Genomic DNA, 19,950 nt, shown 5'->3' with positions numbered 1-19,950 from the left:
AGATAGATAGATAGATGTGAAAGGCACTATATAATAGATAGATAGATAGATAGATAGATAGATAGATAGATAGATAGATAGATAGATAGATAGATGTGAAAGGCACTATATAATAGATAGATAGATAGATAGATAGATAGATAGATAGATAGATGTGAAAGGCACTATATAATAGATAGATAGATAGATAGATAGATAGATAGATAGATAGATAGATAGATAGATAGATGTGAAAGGCACTATATAATAGATAGATAGATAGATAGATAGATAGATAGATAGATAGATAGATAGATAGATAGATAGATAGATAGATGTGAAAGGCACTATATAATAGATAGATAGATAGATAGATAGATAGATAGATAGATAGATAGATAGATAGATGTGAAAGGCACTAGATAGATAGATAGATAGATAGATAGATAGATAGATAGATAGATAGATAGATAGATAGATAGATAGATAGATAGATAGATAGATAGAATGATGTGAAAGGCACTAGATAGATAGATAGATAGATAGATAGATAGATAGATAGATAGATAGATAGATAGAGAGATAGATAGATAGATAGATAGATAGAGAGATAGATAGATAGATAGATAGATATCAGCTCCTGATCCACCATGTCTTGTATATCACCGTCTTCTCTTCATAGCTCACTGTGTTTCCTTCATATATGGGGGACTGATTTAAGAGATTTTGACAGATACACCAAAGTCCCAGTGGCAAGCCGCAAAATTTGGCTTTTTTCCCACTATAGCCCCATTCCCATTCACTCATCAAATTCCACCAACGCTCGCTTTGAATAAATCAATATGAAATAACTTGGCTCCGTGTGGGATACACCTTATATGTTAAGACACTTTATAATATTAACGGCTCAGACTTGAGCATAGCAGATGAGACTCGTCATTCTGCCCTCACGTGAAGAGACGTGTTTTAGCAGAGCAGGCGTTCAAAGCTGCGAGCAGGGAACTTCAGGAGGCTACAAAAAATCAAAACAAATCTATTTTCAGGAAAGTTTTGACAAACCATAAAACTGGGACTACATTCTCACTGTCTAAACCGCCATTAATCAGTTACACACCACTCACTGATTAGTAGTAAAGTAATAAATAAAGAAGAAATTAATATTGCAGGCTGGGACATGGGGCTCCTTTCAAAATGTGTTTCCTTCCCCGGGCTGAAATCTTCTTTTCCTCTGCTTTGGTTTTCGTTCCTCCTTGCCGGCGGCTCTCATTCCCAAATCCACTCCTTACTCGTTTTTTTTTTCCAATTGCCCTTTTGTTTTCTGAGCTCACTTTTTTGAATCCATTGTAACCTAGGATGGGTTGCATTTATTTGTGTCCCCCACATCATTTTACCCATCACAGCCCGTTGTACACTTTGTGAGAAAATGTCATTGCTCCCCAAAAACTTTGCATACACCTGATTTTGCAGGGATCAGCTGATTATTCCATAGACCAGGACTGCATGAATGACTGAATGAATGAGTTGTCAGAATTTGTTTTCTACTGAATGGTGAGCACCTGCAGTGGAGGTGTGGAGAGGTTTTTTTTTTAATTTTTATTGATTTTATTGAAATTATACAACATTCCATACAAATAGATCAATTTTACAAGAATAGGATTGAAAACAAATCAACCCCCACCCCTGAGAAAGAGAGTATGGCCAGCAGAATAAAACTTAAAGCTAGTAAAAATAAGCAAATAGATAGAGTAATAAGTGAATAAAGATAAATGGAGAAGACATAAAAAGGGAGAGAATCTGCTTCCTCAGTGCTTTAAGATCTTATTCTATAATATTATTGATCAGATCCTCCCAGGTTTTGAAAATGTTCTGCACTGATCCTCTAAGTGAGAATTTGATTTTTTCCAATTTCAAATAATATAAAACATCAGTTACCCACTGACTTAAAAGAGGAGAGTTAGGATTCTTCCAGTTTAGCAAAATAAGTCTGCGTGCCAATAGAGTTGTGAAGGTGATCCCAGTTTGTTTGTCCTTCTCCACTTTAAGCCCCTCTGTGTGCCCACCAAACACACCTGTTAGTGGATTAGGAGGGATTGGGACCCCCAGGCTGTCTGAAAGGCACTTAAAAATCTTGGTCCAGAATAATGTTAATTTGGTGCAGGCCCAGAACATCAGGCCTAGTGAGGCTGGAGCTCGATTGCAGTGTTCGCAGGTTGGATCTCGCCCTGGAAACATTTTGGACAGTTTTAAGCGAGACAGAGGTACTCGATAGATAATTTTGAGTTGAATAATTGTATGCTTTGCATATATGGAGCTTGAGTGAATTCTCTACATTGCTACCTTCCACTCCTTTTCTGATGTGTTGAGTGACAGATCCTTTTCCCATTTCCCTCTTGGATCTTTGAAAGGGAGGGACTGTAAAATAATTTTATATGTTGCAGACATTCTGTCTGAGTCCTCGAAACTGATGAGTATTTTTTCCAGCATAGAGGGAGGTGGGAAATAAGGGAAATCAGGCAGGTTCTGTTTAACAAAGTTTCTAATTTGAAGATTGTGAAAGAATGTGTAGCTGGAAAGTTCAGTTTGGAATGTAATTGTTCATAGGATGCAAAGATGTTGTCTATATAAAGGGCTGGAGAGCAGTACAATAATGAGTGTCTGCAGGCAACAGTGAAGCATGGTGGAGGTTCCTTGAATGGAGTTGGAGATTTGGTCAGGATTAATGGTGTTCTCAATGCTGAGAAATACAGGCAGATACTTATCCATCATGCAATACCATCAGGGAGGCGTATGATTGGCCCCAAATTTATTCTGCAGCAGGACAACGATCCCAAACATACAGCCAAAGTCATTAAGAACTATCTTCAGCGTAAAGAAGAACAAGAAGTCCTGGAAGTGATGGTATGGCCCCCACAGAGCCCTGATCTCAACATCATTGAGTGTGTCTGGGATTACATGAAGAGACAGAAGGATGTGAGAAAGCCGACATCCACAGAAGATCTGGGGTTAGTTCTCCAAGATGTTTGGAACAACCTACCAGCCGAGTTCCTTCAAAAACTGTGTACCTAGAAGAACTGATGCTGTTGTGAAGGCAAAGGGTGGTCACACCAAATATTGATTTGATTTCGATTTCTCTTTTGTTCATTCACTGCATTTTGTGGATTGATTAAAATAAATGATTAACACTTCCATTTTGGAAAGCATTCTTTGTTTACAGCATTTTTTCACACCTGCCTAAAACTTTTGCACAGTACTGTATATCCAGATAACCCATCCCGGGGGTGGGCGAGTGAAGAGAGCAGGCGGCGGAGGCCCCAAGTGTTAAATAAATAAAAAGCCAAAAAAAAAAACAGCCATGATACAAACAACAAGTATGAAAAAGCCCACTCAAATACCCCAGATGGCGATAATTATTGAACAGACACTAAACAAATAACATCTGGTGAAGCAATGAACACAGAATGGTTAAGATAGATAGATAGATAGATAGATAGATAGATAGATAGATAGATAGATAGATAGATAGATAGATAGATAGATAGATAGATAGATAGATAGATAGATAGATAGATAGATAGATAGATAGATAGATACTTTATTAATCCCAAGGGGAAATTCACTGTTAACGATTAAGTGGTTAATGATAACCACTTGCAATACAGTCCATAGCCACAGATGCGATGATGATGATGATGATGATGATGATGATGATGATGATGATGGAATCGAATTAAGATGCAGAGTAAACCGTTTCCTGGATGTTATCTATCTTGTTTCGTTTTGTCCTTCTGTATTCCATTTGTCACATGAAGCTCTGAAGTCGGGACGGCTCTCTGGATGAAGACGTTCACCAACCCAGATGAAATCACGTGAACAAGCACATAAATCCAGAAAGAAACCAAAATCCAAAGGATGATTGGTAGTCCAGAAGTGGGGTGAATTATGGAAACTCAAAAGACGACGGAAGATCGAGCCTTTTTTTCGGTTTCTCCTGATGTACCTTTAAAGTCTGCGCCACACCTTATCACTCACCCCCCCCCCCCCACACACACAGCAACAAGCTGAAGCTGACCAATGGTGATGTACTACACTGTAAATAATTAAATCTTGCATGTGTGAAAAATAATAACAAAAAATAGCTATCTATATGCAAAATAATCATAAGTTTAATTAATAAAAAATGGGTTTTACCCAGTGGTTCTCAAACTGTGGGGTGGGCCCCCCTAGGGCGGCGTGAAGTAACAACAAGGGGGGGCGCAAAGATGTGAAAAAAAGAAAACAAGAATCGAAAATATGAAAAATATTTCTATTGAAACCAAAACAAATGAACTTAAACTACATTCTGATACTAGAAAAATAAATATAGAGTTAGATAAATGCCGATAAAAGTTAACTAGTGCAAAAAGAACTCCACAAAATATAAAGATTTGGGGACTGTCCCCGTAAAGTGATCAAAAGTACTGAAAAAAACGAGTAGCAATTGACAAATGCGTTGTGACAAAATGGCATTTTTATACAAAATGGTTGACGGTAACAGGAAGTGGTTGGCAGGAAATGACGACGTAATCAGGAACCGGAAGCAGCGTCATTATTGAGGAACCGTACGTGATGTCCATGGGGTTAGCCGGGAAGTGATGCCAAATGGAGTCGCCGGAAGTGACGTTGTGGCGGCCATTTTGAAACCCGGAAATGGCCGCGATTATTTTTCTTCTGTTTTCCTGTTGGGAGAAGAGGTTCAGGTAAGTACCACGGGATAACCCTTTATCTCACGATGTTTCACTCATCTTTGGGCTTTTTGATTGCCTCCCGATTGCACGTGTGTGACAGTAGGTATAATAAAAAATGCATCTATGATATATCATTAATTAAAAAAGAACAAATTGGTATTAGTGGGCTCCTTTAAAAAAAAAACGTTAGGGGCGCGATTAAAACTGTTATGAAAACTCGGGTCGCAACTACTTAAAGGTTGAGAAACGCTGTCTTACGCCTTCCTCTTCTCCTCTTACCTATCAGCTCTATCCTTAGCACCCTTCTCTCATTATTCTCCCCATCTCTCCTCTGCACATGTCCAAACCAACACAATCTCGCCTCTCTGACTTTGTCTCCCAACCGTCCCAACCTGAGCGGACCCTCTAATGTCCTCATTTCTAATCCTGTCCATCCTCATCACACCCAATGCCAATCTTAACATCTTTAACTCTGCCACCTCCAGCTCTGTCTCCTGCTTTCTGGTCAGTGCCACCGTCTCCCACCCATTCAGTTCCACTCTCTTTACTTTCCTCCTCTCCTCCTGCCTCTGGACACGTCTCCCCCCCTTCTTCTTCTTCTCCTTCTTCAGCCAACAGTAGCCCAATTTCCACTGGTGGCGGTCGTTGTTAACCTGGGACTTGACCGATCCGGTATGGAAATCTGTATTGTTGTCCGCATGTTGATCTGGCAAAATTTTACACCGGATCTCCTTACTGACGTAACCCTCCCCGTTTATCCAGACTTGGGACCGGCACGAAGAAACACACTGGTTTGTGATTCCACTGTGGCTGGGATCACCCACTGATGACATCACTTCCAGTAAACCCTGATGACCTCATTTCCGGCACCCAGACTCCACCTTCTTGCCACATCAGTTCCTGTTCCGGCCGCCCTGACTCCGCCTCTTCTTCAAATCCACCATATTTATAGAGCAAACGCAACCTGCTAGTCAGTTCAGTTGTGAACTCCGCTTCTGCAAAGTCGTGCCCACTGGGGGCTGGTCAGGGGTCTCGTGGCCTTAGAACCCCTGCAGATGTTTTTATTTTTTTCTCCAGCCCCCTGGTGTTTTTTCTTTTTTGTTGTCCTCCCTGGCCATCGGACTTTACTTTATTCTTTATTACTTAGTATTGACTAATCTTATTTTTATACAGGTAGTCCCCAAGTTACGGACATCCGACATACGACTTACGAACGGGGGGCACAGCTGCTCCTTCATCTGTGATGCAGGCTCTTCAGTAGCTGCCGCTCCGTTATCTTCGGCCTGGGGACACTGTAAGTGGTGGCTGGTGGGGGGGCGAATTCGCTGCTCGCACAGTGTAGTGTCCCTCGGGACATCTCCGGTTGATGAGTGGGGCGATGGGGGCCGCACCCTATTCATTCTCAGTGGGAGGCCAGGTGTGTGGTAAGCAGTGACCCGGGGTCCATTGTCACCGGAGCTGCACGTACCACTCGTGTGCAGGATGGAGGCTTGATGGGGCGGTTTGCTGCCCACCCACCACGACAACGCGGCTGCTGCTCCTGACTGGACGGAGGTTGGATGGGGCAGAGGCGGGCGTTCCACTGCCTGTTCACCACACAGCCTTGCAGTGTCCCTTGAACGGCCGCCCCATTTGTTCTCGGTGGGTGGCTGCAAGCGGTGACCCGGTTGTGGCTGAACGGATGGCATTGAGGGTGAATGGGGCGGCGGGGTGCAGCATTTGTATAGTGTGCCTCGGGTGGCTGCCCGTTAAATCGGGCGGTGGTGGGCGATTCACTACCCGTCTTTGGCCACACCCTGTTCATTCTCGGTGGGCGGACACTGCAGGCAGCATACTATATGCAAATGGGGGTAACTGTGTGATGGGTGGGTGGCAAACTGCCCCTCGCTGCCCCTATTCATTCTCAATAGCAAGCCTGCTTGTACTGTTTATTTATTTATTATTTATCATATGTAGGTTAACATTACAATGACATGTGTATGACGAGAAAAACAAGTCACTCAGCCTGTTAGGTACATAGCCGGAAGTTGTCTCTCGTCAGTACACCAGACGTGCCATCCCTGCTGTGATCGCGTGTTCAGTGTGGTGCAGAAGAGCTCATCTTAACCTTTTGTCTTCACCCTTCAACAATGTCTCTGAAACACAAATTTGATGCAAGTGCTGGTGATACAGTAAAGAAGAGAAAAGCCATCACCATGGAAAAAAAAAAGTAGAAATAATTAAAAGGTGGGTGGCATGGTGGCGCAGTGGGTAGACCTGGGTTCACTTCACGGGTCCTCCCTGCGTGGAGTTTCCATGTTCTCCCCGTGTCTGCGTGGGTTTCCTACCACAGTCCAAAGACATGCAGGTTAGGTCTCTAGTGTGTGCTTGGTGTGTGTGTGCCCTGCGGTGGGTTGGTGCCCTGCCCAGGGTTTGTTTCCTGCCTTGCACCCTGTATTGGCTGGGATTGGCTCCAGCAGACCCTGTGTTAGGATATAGCGGGTTGTATGATGACTGACTGACTGACTGACTAACTAAATGTAAACCTCACCTTACTGTTCTTTCCTAAATGCAGAATCAGAGAAGACAGAAACATAAAGAGCAGCTAATTAAACAATCAGATCGATTAGAAGGAAAATGGCCAACTAACTGGGAAACTGTTTGGAACAAAAACCTGCAGCTGCAGTTAAGAGTCCCTCAGGACTGGGGATGAAGACCACTGCTCTAGAGGAAGGCTTAATGGGTCAGATAGAAGGATGATCACAGGGATAAACATAAATAAAATTGGAAACAAAACACCAAGGCTCACCCACTGGCCCCAGTAACAACAATAATAATAATAATGGGCGGCACGGTGGCGCAGTGGGTAGCGCTGCTGCCTCGCAGTAAGGAGACCTGGGTTTGCTTCCCGGGTCCTCCCTGCGTGGAGTTTGCATGTTCTCCCCGTGTCTGCGTGGGTATCCTCCCACAGTTCAAAGACATGCCGGTTAGGTGGATTGGTGATTCTAAATTGGCCCTAGTGTGTGCCCTGTGGTGGGCTGGCATCCTGCCCGGGGTTTGTTTCCTGCCTTGCACCCTGTGTTTTCACTGGGATTGGCTCCAGCAGACCCCTGTGACCCTGTAGTTAGGATACAGAGGGTTGGATGATGATGACTGACTGACTGACTGACTGAATGTAAACCTCACCTTACTGTTCTTCCCTAAATGCGGAAAAAGAGAAGATAGAAACATCAAGAGCAGCTAATTAATCAATGAGATTGATTAGAAGGAAAATGGCCAACTAACTGGGAAATTGCTTGGAACAAAAACCAGGAGCTGCAGTTAAGAGTCCCTCAGGGCTGGGGATGAAGACCACTGCACTAGAGGAAGGCTTAATGGGTCAGATAGAAGGATGATAACAGGGATGAACACAAATTAAAATGGAAACAAAGCACCAAGGCTCACCCACTGGCCCCAGTAATAATAAAAATAATAATAATAATAATAATAATAATAATAATAATAATAATAATAATAATAATAATGGGTGGCACGGTGGCGCAATGGGTAGCACTGCTGCCTCGCAGTAAGGAGACCTGGGGGTTTGCTTCCCAGGTCCTCCCTGCGTGGAGTTTGTATGTTCTCCCCGTGTCTGCGTGGGTTTCCTCCCACAGTCCAAAGACATGCAGGTCAGGTGTATTGGTGATTCTAAATTGTGTGCTTGGTTTGTGTGTGCCCTGCGGTGGGATGGCACCCTGCCCGGGGTTTGTTTCCTGCCTTGTGCCCTGTGTTGGCTGCGATTGGCTACAGCAGACCCCTGTGACCCTGTAGTTAGGATATAGCAGGTTGGATAATGGATGGATGGATAATAATAATTCTGTGGTGGGCTATCGCCCTGCCCGGGGTTTGTTTCCTGCCTTGCGCCCTGTGTTGGCTGGCATTGGCACCAGCAGACCCCCGTGACCCTGTAGTTAGGATATAGCAGGTTGGATAATGGATGGATGGATAATAATAATACTGGAATGGGCTGGCACCTTGCCCGGGGTTTGTTTCCTGCCTTGTGCCCTGTGATGGCTGAGATTGGCACCAGCAGACCCCCGTGACCCTGTAGTTAGTATACAGTGGATTGGATAATGGATGGATGGATATTAATAATACTGTGATGGACTGGCACCCTGCCCGGGGTTTGTTTCCTACCTTGCACCCTGTGTTGGCTGAGATTGGCACCAGCAGACCCCCGTGACCCTGTAGTTAGTATACAGCGGATTGGATAATGGATGGATGGATAATAATAATTCTGTGGTGGGCTATTACCCTGGCCGGGGTTTGTTTCCTGCCTTGCGCCCTGTGTTGGCTGGCATTGGCACCAGCAGACCCCCGTGACCCTGTATTTAGGATACAGCGGATTGGACAATGACTGACTGACTAATAGAAAGGTCAGAGAGAGGTGACGCTCCGTCATTCATTGGCAGAGCACTTGGTCACAGTCAGTCAACAATAACGTTTATTCAAATAACGTACCCGTTCCGAGTTACATGCAAATTCAACTTAAGAACAAACCTACAGTTCCTGTCTCGTACGTAACCCGGGGACTGCCTGTACTTTTCTTTTTTCTGTGTTCATCTTGTAAAGCACTTTCAGCTCCATCATTTGTATGAAAACATGCGACAGAAATAATATTAATTCTTTCTGCATGCACTGTCTGTACAGTATACAGGACCCATATACTCCTTCCATCTCGTCATATCTGGCATATTCAGTTCAGGATGGCGGAGCGTTCACATAATAAATAATAATTCTTTGCATTTACTGTATATAGCGCTTTTCTCGCTGCTCAAAGCGCTCAGTTAAGGCCCATTGCTGAAGTCCCTATTGGCATTTATGAGATTTGAACCAGCCACCTTCCGATTGCCAGTGCAGACCCCTACCCTCAGAGCCACCACCACTCCCCCCCTGTGTTCCCCTTCCTTCCCGGTGGTTTCACACAGTGCTGCCAATCCAGAAAACACGATTTGACATTAAACAATTAGTTTAAAAAAGTATAAAATTAGGAAAGAATTGGAGAAGAAGTCGAATCAGCCTTCAGCACATCAGAGTCTTTTAAATATCTGCAGGAATTCGGCGGCGGGCGCGTTCTGAATGGAACCCCACAGTGTTACCATCCACTATGTGATTTGCTAATTTGTGTGAATAATAACCTTTACATTTAAAAAAATAAAATAAAATCTTTCTTGCGGCTGTATGAATTTTTCTCCCAACAAGCTTTCAGTTGTTACCCCCAAGTGCAGCGAACATCAGGGACTTGTCTGAGAAGAGCCAGCTGGCACAGCATGGCACCTCACTTCTTTTGAAATTCTGGAAAATTATTTTTTCTTTTTATATTCATTTCATGACTTTTTTCGATGCAAAATTAATCAGAGTTTAAATGTCGTCGTTCAACACCACACTGTGGAGTTACGTTTATATGCATCAAGGGATGAGTCACCATCTGGGGGTCAAGGGGGGCGATGTGGAAGTAATGCAGACCCTTACCAATACCTGGGGGTTCACATTAACCACAAACTGGACTGGTCTGACAAACACAGGCGCGCTGCACAAGAAAGGTCACAGCATACTGGACTTGCAATGGCACCTTTGGATGTGTGCAGCAAACCACTGGAAATGTTCTACCAGTCCAGAGTAGCCACTGTGGTGGTGTACACTGTGGGGAAGCAACTTCACCTCAAAAGAAGCAAAGTGCCTGAACAAACTTATCAGGAAAAGCCTCCTCCATCACTGGGACAACTCTGGACACACTGGAAGAAGCTGGTGGAAAAGAGGATGGTGGGCAAAATTGGATGCCATCATGAAAAATCCCCTTCCAGGAGGTGCTCTCTTGGAGTACTTTTAGCCACAGGCTCATTCCATCATGGTGTGGTAAGAAGCACCTCTGGGGGTCTTTCCCCCCACTGCTATTAGGCAATTCAATACGTCAGCTTACTTCAGATTTTATATTATCACCAGCTGTCACCCACGTAATAGTGAAGCGGGACAAACTTTAAAAATCAATAAACAAACATAAAAAGAAGTGCAATTCTGGCCAAGAGGAAGGTAGGTAGGGTCAAATGTCAAACGATGGCCCAGTATCTGATCGTGTTCAGGTCTGACGGGAGAGCGTCCCACGCAGGGGGTGAAGAGCACGTGGTAAGTAGTAGTCTGGTGTGATGAGACAAAGATTGAACTCTTTGGTGTGAATGTCAGGCGTCACGTTTGGAGGAAACCTGGCACCATCACTACAGTGAAGCATGGTGGTGGCAGCATCATGCTGTGGGGATGTTTGTCAGTGGCAGGGACTGGGAAACTAGTCAGGATAAAGGGAAAGATGACTGCAGCAATGTACAGAGACATCCTGGATGAAAACCTGCTCCAGAGCGCTCTTGACCTCAGATTGGGGCGACGGTTCATCTTTCAGCAGGACAACGACCCTAAGCACACAGCCAAGATATCAAAGGAGTGGCTTCAGGACAACTCTGTGAATGTCCTTGAGTGGCCCAGCCAGAGCCCAGACTTGAATCTGATTGAACATCTCTGGAGAGATCTTAAAATGGCTGTGCACCGACGCTTCCCATCCAACCTGATGGAGCTTGAGAGGTGCTGCAAAGAGGAATGGGCGAAACTGGCCAAGGATAGGTGTGCCAAGCTTGTGGCATCATATTCAACAAGACTTGAGGCTGGAATTGCTGCTAAAGGTGCATCGACAAAGTATTGAGCAAAGACTGTGAATACTTATGTACATGGGATTTCTCAGTCTTTTTATTTTTAATAAATTTGCAAAAACCTCAAGTAAACTTTTTTCACGTTGTCATTATGGGGTGTTGTGTGTGGAATTCTGAGGAAAAAAATGAATTTAATCCATTTTGGAATAAGGCTGTAACATAAAATGTGGAAAAAGTGATGCGCTGTGAATACTTTCCGGATTCACTCTATCTATCTATTATATAGTGCCTTTCACATCTATCTATCTATCTATCTATCTATCTATCTATCTATCTATCTATCTATCTATCTATCTATCTATCTATCTATCTATCTATCTATCTATCTATCTATCTATCATATAGTGCCTTTCATTTCTATCTATCTATCTATCTATCTATCTATCTATCTATCTATCTATCTATCTATCTATCTATCTATCTATCTATCTATCTATCTTATAGTGCCTTTCATATCTATCTATCTATCTATCTATCTATCTATCTATCTATCTATCTATCTATCTATCTATCTATCTATCTATCTATCTATCTATCTATCTATCTATCTATCATATAGTGCCTTTCATTTCTATCTATCTATCTATCTATCTATCTATCTATCTATCTATCTATCTATCTATCTATCTATCTATCTATCTATCTATCTATCTATCTATCTATCATATAGTGCCTTTAATTTCTATCTATCTATCTATCTATCTATCTATCTATCTATCTATCTATCTATCTATCTATCTATCTATCTATCTATCTATCATATAGTGCCTTTCATTTCTATCTATCTATCTATCTATCTATCTATCTATCTATCTATCTATCTATCTATCTATCTATCTATCTATCTATCTATCTATCTATCTATCTATCATATAGTGCCTTTCATTTCTATCTATCTATCTATCTATCTATCTATCTATCTATCTATCTATCTATCTATCTATCTATCTATCTATCTATCTATCTATCTATCTATCTATCTATCTATCTTATAGTGCCTTTCATATCTATCTATCTATCTATCTATCTATCTATCTATCTATCTATCTATCTATCTATCTATCTATCTATCTATCTATCTATCTATCATATAGTGCCTTTCATTTCTATCTATCTATCTATCTATCTATCTATCTATCTATCTATCTATCTATCTATCTATCTATCTATCTATCATATAGTGCCTTTAATTTCTATCTATCTATCTATCTATCTATCTATCTATCTATCTATCTATCTATCTATCTATCTATCTATCTATCTATCTATCTATCTATCTATCTATCTATCATATAGTGCCTTTCATTTCTATCTATCTATCTATCTATCTATCTATCTATCTATCTATCTATCTATCTATCTATCTATCTATCTATCTATCTATCTATCTATCTATCTATCTATCTATCTATCTATCTTATAGTGCCTTTCATATCTATCTATCTATCTATCTATCTATCTATCTATCTATCTATCTATCTATCTATCTATCTATCTATCATATAGTGCCTTTCATTTCTATCTATCTATCTATCTATCTATCTATCTATCTATCTATCTATCTATCTATCTATCTATCTATCTATCTATCTATCTATCTATCATATAGTGCCTTTAATTTCTATCTATCTATCTATCTATCTATCTATCTATCTATCTATCTATCTATCTATCTATCTATCTATCTATCTATCTATCTATCTATCATATAGTGCCTTTCATTTCTATCTATCTATCTATCTATCTATCTATCTATCTATCTATCTATCTATCTATCTATCTATCTATCTATCTATCTATCTATCTATCATATAGTGCCTTTCATTTCTATCTATCTATCTATCTATCTATCTATCTATCTATCTATCTATCTATCTATCTATCTATCTATCTATCATATAGTGCCTTTCATTTCTATCTATCTATCTATCTATCTATCTATCTATCTATCTATCTATCTATCTATCTATCTATCTATCTATCTATCTATCTATCTATCTTATAGTGCCTTTCATATCTATCTATCTATCTATCTATCTATCTATCTATCTATCTATCTATCTATCTATCTATCTATCTATCTATCTATCTATCTATCTATCTATCTATCTATCTATCTATCTATCTATCTATCATATAGTGCCTTTCATTTCTATCTATCTATCTATCTATCTATCTATCTATCTATCTATCTATCTATCTATCTATCTATCTATCTATCTATCTATCTATCTATCATATAGTGCCTTTAATTTCTATCTATCTATCTATCTATCTATCTATCTATCTATCTATCTATCTATCTATCTAATCTGTCTGAACATTTTGGCATTTGGTGCTTTTCCTAAGAATTCTATGCTGTTAGGTTTAGAGGGAGGTCTGGTTTAATATAATATTGTATTCGGTCATTTAGAGGCCACTGGTCTGTTAGACCTTCACTTGCACGTTTTAGATGATGGCGCTCTACTCAGTTCAGATATGCTGCGTCCCTTGAATGATTACCCACATTATTCCCATTTCCGTTCCCATTTTCCCTGCTGGCTGGCTGGAGTGAATGTTGTATCGCGGGGTCCTGACTGTTCCATTCCTTCCCCAGTCTTGTTAAGCTCAGTCTGTGGCAGAGCTTATTGTCAGCCTGAACTTGAGAGTTAGACTCTTTCAGCTCATTCTCTCCCCTTGGTTTCCTCCTCATGTCTTTAATATACTTTATCATTATTTGAGGGAATAATATAGTCTTGCAAAAGAAGAATTTTTTAATGTACTAAACCAGCTGTTCTCATTTACTTTGAATCGCAACACAAAACAAACAAATGTCGGTGTAAAAAGGAAACCACAATAGTCGCCATGTAAAGTAAGCGACTGCTGTTACTCGGGCTCTCTAGTCTGCTTTATTAAATACATGCAGCTCCTTAGCTCTGTTTGACGTGAAGAAGTGACGTCTCCTTCCAGACGGTCGCCTTTTCATAGCCAACTGGAAGTGGTGGAGTCATTTGCCCTCAGTGGGCAGTTTCTAGGCACTGTGGAGGACCAGACAGTTAATAGCCGTGCCGTCTCTTGTCCTGGTGTGGTATCACATACCTGAGAATAGCTGGAGGGTACCCCTCATATGCATGTTAATTTGTAAGCTATTTCTCTCAGATGAATGAAATAGAGGATATCTCAGATAGATACAAAAGGCAAACTAAACGCCGCTGGCAGGGGAGCACCGTCCTAAATGTCTGTCTCACATTCATTGGCTCAGACACAGGAAGCAGAGGGTGATGGTGTGAGGAACCCTAGCAGAATTGGGTGATGCTAAGAGTGGTGACCATCAGGGGTCAGTGCTGGGGCCGCTGCTATTTTAAAAATCTATAAATGATTTGAGTCGGAATAAAAATAACAAGCTGGTTAAGTTTGCAGATGATGCAAAGTCAGGTGGATTGGCAAATTATCTTGAATCCATTGAATCATCATTGAGGGACTTGGGCAGCAGACAGGCTTCGGCGGATATGTGGCAGATAAAATGTAACGTCAGTAAATGTAAAGAATTACACATAGTAAGCAAAAATGTGAGGTTTTGATACATAATGGGAGCTGTGAATATTGAAAATCTACCTTATTAGAAGGATTTAGGAGTCGTAGTGGACTCGACACTATCAACTGGCAGACAGTGTTCAGAAGACATTAAGAAGGCTAACAGAATGTCAGGTTATATAGCGCCTTGATGTGTGGTGAGTACAAGTCACAGGAGGTTCTGATCAAGTCTTTATAACACACTGGTGAGGCTTCATCTGGAGTCCTGTGTGCAGTTTGAGTCTCCAGGCTACAAGAAGGACATAACAGCACAAGAAAAGGTCCAGAGAAGAGCGACTGGGCTGAGTCCAGGGCTACAGGGGATGAGTTATGAGGAAAGATTAAAAGAGCTGAGCTGAGATGAAGAGGAGACCTGACTGAAGTGTTTAAAATGATGAAGGGAATTAGTCCAGTGGATCGAGACGGTGACTGTGTTTAGGAGTCATAGTGGACTCTAAGCTATCGACTCCCAGACAGAGTTCAGAAGCCATTAAGAAGGCTAACAGAATGTCGGGTTATATAGCGCCTTGATGTGTGGAGTACAAGTCACAGGAGGTTCTGCTCAAGCTTTATAACACACTGGTGAGGCCTCATCTGGAACAAGCTGGTTAAGTTTGCAGATGACACCAAGACAGGAGGATTGGCAGATAATTGACTCTGCTAAATCATGGGTGCAGTTTTGGCTGATGTTAAGAGTGGTGACCAGCAGGGGTCAGTGCTGGGGCCGCTGCTATTATTAATATATATATATATATATATATAAATGATTTGTATAGAAATATAAACGTCAAGTTGGTTAAGTTTGCAGATGATACCAAGATGGGTGGAATAGCAGACAAAGAATCTGTTGAATCATCACAGAAGGACTTGGATGGCAGACAGGTTTGGGCAGATTTATGGATAATGAAATTTAATGTCAGTAAATGTAAAGGATTACATGTAGGAAGTAAAACTGTGAGATTTGATTACAGAATGGGAGGTTTGGAAATTGAACTCCACCTTATGAGAAGGATTTAGGAGTCACAATGAACTCATTACTATTAACTTCCCGACAGTGTTCAGAAGCCATTAAGAAGGCTAAAAGAATGTCAGGTTATATAGCGCCTTGATGTGTGGAGAGTACAAGTCACAGGAGGTTCTGCTCAAGACTTTATAACACACTGGTGAGGTCTCATCTGGAGTCCTGGGTGCAGTTTTGGCCTCCATAAAGACACAGCAGAACTAGAAAAAGTCCTGAGGAGAGCGACCAGGCTGATTTAAGAGCTACAAGGATTGAATTATGAGGAAAGACTGAAGGAGTTGAGAGTTTTAAGCATTGAATGTCAGTACATGTAAAGTATTAAATGTAGGAAGTTAAAATGTGAGGTTTGAATACACAATGGGAGGTCTGAAAATCGAGAGTCCACCTTATGAGAAGGAGTTAGGAGTCGTGGTGGACTCAACACTATCAAGCCTCATCTGGAGTCCTGTGAGCAGTTTTGGTCTCCATAAAGACATAGCAGCACTAGAGAAGGTCCAGAGAAGAGGACTAGGCTGATTCAGAGTGATGAGGAATGATTAAAAGAGTTGAGCCTTTAAAGAAGATGAAGAGGAGACCTGGCTGAAGTGTTTAAAATGATGAAGGGAATTAGTGCAGTGGATCGAGACGGTGACTGTGTTTAGGAGTCGTAGTGGACTCAACACTATCAACTGCCAGACAGTGTTGAGAAGCCATTAAGAAGGCTAACAGAGTGTCAGGTTATATAGCGCCTTGATGTGTGGAGTATAAGCCCAGGGCTACTGGGGATGAGTTATGAGGAAAGATTGAAAGAGCTGAGCTGAGATGAAGAGGAGACCTGACTGAAGTGTTTAACATGATGAACTGAATTAGTCCAGTGGATCAAGATGGTGACTTCAAAATAAGATCATCAAGAACACGGGGACACAGAAACTTGTTAAAGAGAAATTTCACAGTTTTTCTTCACACAGAGAACTACAGTCACACACATGGATTAAGAGACCAAGTAGTGTGGTAGACAAGAGGACTTTAGGGACCTTCACAACTTGACTTTATGTTACTTTGGAAGAATTAAGTGGATTGGACTGGAGAGATTTGTTAGACTGGATGGCCTGTTCTTGGCCACATTGTGTTAATGTTCTAATCTCCCACAATGCGCATGACTAATATGATTGCATTTAGTGTTACAGTGATCCCTCGCCTATCGCGGAAGTTACCTTCCAGACCCATCAGCGATAGGTGAAAATCTGCAATATAGAAAGACCATATAAATAAACATTTTTTTATAGTTTAAGTTTTAAAATGCCCCTCCCACAAACTTTAAACACATCTAAATTTGTAATGGTGAGCAACGTCCATGTAAATCTTTCCTTCCCGAAGCATATCCAGGAGTTTTACCTTCTCCTGAACGGTCAAGGTCTACCTCTGGCACTTAGGCTCACTACTACCTTAGAAGATGCAGGATGCTTGGCAGCTATCATAGGGCAAAAAACAAAACGAAAAGTTGACAAAAAGTTTGCTCACAACAATCGAACCACAAGCAAGGTATGCGATACGCTGAGAACTGAGATGCATCGGGGAACCACGCTCGCTGTTCTTGCGAGATTACAACACTTTAGCAGCAGCCAATCAGAACCCAAGAGAATGAAAATCCCACTCTGATTGGTTGAGTCTCCTCTTTCAGCCAATAATGGGCCTTGTAAGAAATCATCTGGGTACTGTAACGTGAACTCTCTGTCTACCGTAGTGTACAATGTATGTATAAAATTAGATATGTCCCACAGAAAAATCTGTGATATAGTGGGGGTGCGATAGCTGAACCTCGATATAGCGGGGGATCACTGCATTTATAGTCTTTTGAAAAAGTTTGTGACCCCCTCTCAGCCTGCATAATAATTGATTCTCTTTTCAACAGTAAAGATAACAGTGGTATGTCTTTCATTTCCTAGGAACATCTGAGTACTGCGGTGTTTTCCGAACAAAGATTTTTAGTGACGCAGTATTTAGTTGTATGAAATGAAATCAAATGTGAAAAACTGGCTGTGCACAAATGTGGGTCCCCTTGTCATTGTGCTGATTTGAATGCCTGTCACTGCTCAATGTTGATTACTTGGTTGATGAGCTCATTAAGCCTTGAACTTCATAGACAGGTGTGTCCATGAGATATAAAGGTATTTAAGGTGGTCAATTACAAGTTGGGCTTCCTTCCCTTTGACTCTCCTCTGAAGAGTGACAGCATGGGATCATCAAAGCAACTCTCCAAAAATCTGAAAACAAAGATTGTTGAGTCTCCTGGTTTAGGGGAAGGCTACAAAAAGCCATCTCAGAGGTTTAAACTGTCAGTTTCTGTAACTGTAAGGAATGGAATCAGGAAATGGAAGGCCACAGTCACAGTTGCTGTTAAACCCAGCAGGTCTGGCAGGCCAAGAAAAATACAGGAGCGGCATATGAACAGGATTGTGAGAATGGTGACAGACAACCCACAGATCACCTCCAAAGACCTGCAAGAACATCTTGCTGCAGGTGGTGTATCTGGACATCGTTCTACAATTCAGCACAATTTGCACAAAGAACATCTGTATGGCAGGGTGATGAGCAAGAAGCCCTTTCTGCACTCGCGCCACAAACAGAGTCGCTTGTTGTATGCCAATGCTCATTTAGACAAGCCAGATTCATTTGGGAACAAAGTGCTTTGGACTGATGAGACAAAAATGGAGTTATTTGGTCAGAACAAAAAGCGCTTTGCATGGCAGAAGAAGAACACCGTATTCCAAGACAAACACCTGCTACCTCCTGTCACATTTGGTGGAGGTTCCATCATGCTGTGGGGCTGTGTGGCTAGTTCAGGGACTGGGACTCTTGGTAAAGTCGAGGGTCAGATGAATTCAACCCAACAAATTCGTCAGGATAATGTTCAAGCATCAGTCACAAAGTTGAAGTTACGCAGGGGTTGGATATTCCAACAAGACAATGACCCAAAACACAGTTGGAAATCTACAAAGGCATTCATGCAGAGGGAGAAGTACAATGCTCTGGAATGGCCGTCACAGTCCCCTGACTTGAATATCATCGAATATCTATGGGATGATTTGAAGCAGGCTGTCCATCAAATTGAACTGAACTGGAGAGATTTTGTATGAAGAATGGTCAACAATACCTCCATCCAGAATCAGACACTCATCAGAGGCTATAGGAGGACAGCGTCTAGAGGACAAAAGGAGGCTCAACTAAGTATTGATGTCATATCTCTGTTGGGGTGCCCACATTTATGCACCTGTCTCATTTTGTTATGATGTATATTGTATATTTTCTGTTAATCCAATAAACTTAATGTCACTGCTGAAATCCTACTGTGTCCATAAGGCATGTCAGATATTAAAAGGAAGTTCAGCCAATGAGAAACAAAAATCCAAAGAATTAAGAGGGGGTCCCAAACTTTTTCATATGACTGTAAATAGGCAATGAGTCCCTGAGCCTCAAAAAAAATAATAGCATGCAGGAGGGTCCCTGTTACCCCGTATTACCACACCATTCATTCCCAGTTAGAATGCCATGTCCAAGTACTTGCTGTTACGTCCCATTCGTTCACTGTTGGTGTCAGATTCCATCAAGGCCCGCGTCTTGTCACCACTCCTGTTTGTGAATTTCTTGGAGAGGATCTCCAGGTGCAGCCGAGGATGTGAGGGTGTCCAAGTGAAGTGGGCTAGGGGTAGCCTCATGGCTTCCGCAGGTGGTGATGTCCTCCACGCTTCCTTCTGACTGTGACCTTCAGCACATACTCGAGCATATTTGTTGCTGAATGTGAAACGGCTGGGATGAGGACTGAACACCTCCAAGTCTGAGGTGAGATGAGTTCAAGTATCTGGGGATCAGACAGATAAAAGGGAAAAATAAGATCGACAAGCGGATTGGAGGGGTGGCAGCTGTACTGCAGGTGCTGCACTGGTCCATGGTGGTGAAGCGGGTGCCAAGTCTAAAGACAAAA

This window comes from Erpetoichthys calabaricus, chromosome 4, assembly GCF_900747795.2.
Source record: "Erpetoichthys calabaricus chromosome 4, fErpCal1.3, whole genome shotgun sequence".
Classification (NCBI taxonomy): domain Eukaryota; kingdom Metazoa; phylum Chordata; class Cladistia; order Polypteriformes; family Polypteridae; genus Erpetoichthys; species Erpetoichthys calabaricus.
This window is presented reverse-complemented; position numbering follows the sequence as displayed.